Source organism: Seriola dumerili, unplaced genomic scaffold (genome assembly GCF_002260705.1).
Source record: "Seriola dumerili isolate Sdu_G_001 unplaced genomic scaffold, Sdu_1.0 BDQW01000859.1, whole genome shotgun sequence".
Lineage (NCBI taxonomy): Eukaryota > Metazoa > Chordata > Actinopteri > Carangiformes > Carangidae > Seriola > Seriola dumerili.
The window spans coordinates 2,488-5,529 of record NW_019175114.1 but is presented as its reverse complement, the minus strand read 5'-3'; the positions used below and the strand labels follow the sequence as shown (position 1 = coordinate 5,529).

The following is a 3,042-nucleotide window of genomic DNA, read 5'->3' as shown; positions in this document are numbered from 1 at the left end:
CTGATTAAAGGAAGGCAGCTGCAAAACTGCATCGATCCACAAGATGGAGCTACAACACAAACATTAACTGATAACCTGCAGGTTTCAGCACAGACTGATGGTCACATGTTTCAAAGCATCAAGACAAAGTGAAATATTAAATACAAAAACTGTTGAAGATTTTTAGAAGTNCCTCTAATACGGGATTACTGCAAACTTCCAATAATGGAAGCTGCCGGGCCTGAAGACCATCAGTCCAATAAGCACATCAAGAGAGTTCATGTGTTTACTGCACTGAGCTGAGACTGCAGATGCAGCGGAGAGAATCTCAGTCCTGGGAGAATCCAGCAGCTGAAATGTGAATGTTGAGTTCAGTCAAAGGAAATCCAGAGAGGACATGTAAAATAATGACTTTATTTATTATTATTATTTATTAAAGAAACTTGGAACTTCCACTGTGATGTAATATCAGTGTTCTGTACATATATGAAAAACAAACACACTTAAACTAATTGGATTCCTCTTCACGTGCAGTCTGTCTGATTAAAGGAAGGCAGCTGCAAAACTGCATCGATCCACAAGATGGAGCTACAACACAAACATGAACTGATAACCTGCAGGTTTCAGCACAGACTGATGGTCACATGTTTCAAAGCATCAAGACAAAATGGGTCAAAATGAGTCAAATTGCTTAGTCTTGTTGTCAATATAACAGTGTGACTCTGGAGGGATGTTCTGATGTAAACTATGGCTAAAGTTTTAATGACACTTATTGTAAATTGTAAGTTACACCTTAGTGTATTGATTGCAAGAGACTGGACAAGATTCACATTTACACTTTTACTGTTTGTACTGTAATTTGTTGACAGACCATGTCACTGTGATACAGAAAGGCCTCTTATGCCTCTTCCTCTGTTTTGCCTCCCAACTCCTCCTCCACACAGCCTCACTCCTCTTCCTCTTCTTCTTCTCTCTGGCTGTTGACCCCGTCCAATTCCTTGTCCTTCCATTGTCAGACATTGTAACATTGTGTTGTGCTCCGGCTATATATATATATATATATATATATACTTGCCAGTTGATAGAGAAAGTCAAGATTCACCTGGGAGGAATTTACCAATTCAGGACAAATTTAGAAAATAAAAGTCTAATGGAAATGTATAGAGATATGCTTGACATATTATGACAACTTGTTCAACCATTTTGCATGTAAAGACTTATGGGATGAACTAATGCCTAAATGTTGTGGGGGGTGAGACTATTCAACAGAGACCCATTATAATACATTTTGATCAACATGACATAAGCAATTGATAATGTAGGAAACAGCAGAGAATTGTACATAATCATTTGCATGGATGTACCAAAGCATTTGTAACTTGTTCAAAGAAATGAGAAACTGCTTTTTTGATTTGCACAAGTGACACAATGATGTGAAGATCGAACAAGTAGTTTTGAGAATTTCAATTCTGATCTGAGAAACGAACCAAAGCGACTGAGAAAAACTGTTGAAGTCTTCCCAAACCAGCCTCGACTGGAGGTGATCCAGAAGAAGAAGCAGAACTGAAACCTCCTGAGACTGAGACTCTGGTGCAGGTGGAAGGTGGAGGAGTCACAGGGATGATGGTGGAGCTGTTCTCAGATCAGTTCAGACTGCAGCACTGAGAGTCATCTCCACTTCTTCTGATTCCTCCGTCAGATCTTTAGGACGATCACCACTTCCATCTGTGGAGAGAAGAACAGAGGAGATAAACGAGTGTTTCCAGAGACTCACTTCAGCAGCTGTCAGTCAGTGATGCAGCAGGGACTTCAGTCCTGTTCAGTCCAGATGTGCAGCAGCTGTGTAGCGTAGCCTGCTTCCTCTCAGCTCTCATGTTAACGTGTTGGAGTGAACACTGAGCTGGAGGCTCACAGACCTGCAGAGACTTTTAGCATCAAGTCTGTTCACTCTGCACATTTCCCTCAGTCCACAGTGGAAACAAACTGCTGAGAGTCATGAAGGTTCATCACTGCTCCAACAGGTCAGTGATGGATTCACTGTCCTGACATTTAAACAGAGTCTCTGTGTGTTGATGAACATCTGGTCTGTTCCTCACACATCACCTGACAGAGAATCATGGAGGCTGTCACTGAAAACATCTGGCAGAAGGACAGATATACAGATGTGCTCACTGGACTTCAGCAGAGCTTCTGTCTGTATAAAGATCACATGATCACAAAACGTCACGATGCTTCTCTTAAAAGAAGAGTCAGCTCCATCAGACTGATCTCAGCTGTGACAGAGATCAAACTGATCAGGTCTTGAGTTGTGAAATGAGAGAACAAACTGTCTCAGATCAGATGTGACAGTTTGATGAATGAGGACACTGTCTCTGTTCCTCTGTGAGGCTGTCAGCTGTAATCAGCTTCACTTCCTGTAGACATCAACTCAACAACAACAGTCGTCTTCACATCCACTCAGACGCACGACCACGACGAGCTTCTGGCCGCTCTGATTGGCCGACTGTTCTCTCTCTCTGTCTCTCTGTCCAATCCTGACGCCTGTCACCTGTCACCGTTCTCCTCTCACAGCTTCACTGAGGGAAGCAGCTGCTGAGAAGGTCGGAGGTTTACAGGAAACACTGGCTCTTTGCTCCGACACTGTGTTTAGTACAATATGATGGAAGCAGCAAGGACTGACTCCGCCCCTTTTACTGACCTCAGAGTCTCCAGTCGACAGTCTGGACTCTCCTCAAGATCACACAGCTGCTTCACATCTGGATACTTCAGGTAGTTCTGACTCAGGTCCAGGTGTCTCAGGTGGGAGGGGTTGGACTTTAGAGCTGAAGCCAGAGAAGAACAGCTGATCTCTGACAAACTGCAGTATCTCAACCTGAATAAAGAATAAAAGATGAGAGTTTAGAGACAAAGGTGAAGATCTCTCTCCCTCTCTCTCTTTCTCCCCCTCTCTCTCTCTCTCCCCCCCTCCCACTCTCTTTCTCCCCCACTCCCTCCCTCACCCCTCTCTCACCCCCTCTCCCTCCCTCCCACTCTTTCTGCCTCTCACTCCTTCTCTCCCTCCCC

General features: G+C 43.9%; 1 long non-coding RNA gene across 1 annotated transcript; it reads right to left on the bottom strand.

Annotated features, from left to right (window-relative positions):
- Nucleotides 1-373: 373 nt before the first annotated feature.
- LOC111237403 lies at nt 374-2,834 on the bottom strand. Its single transcript, XR_002665767.1, has 2 exons — nt 2,678-2,834; nt 374-1,704 (listed from the first exon to the last, which is right to left on the bottom strand). It is a non-coding gene; the product is annotated as an uncharacterized LOC111237403 (long non-coding RNA).
- Between the last annotated feature and the right edge of the window lie 208 nt (nt 2,835-3,042).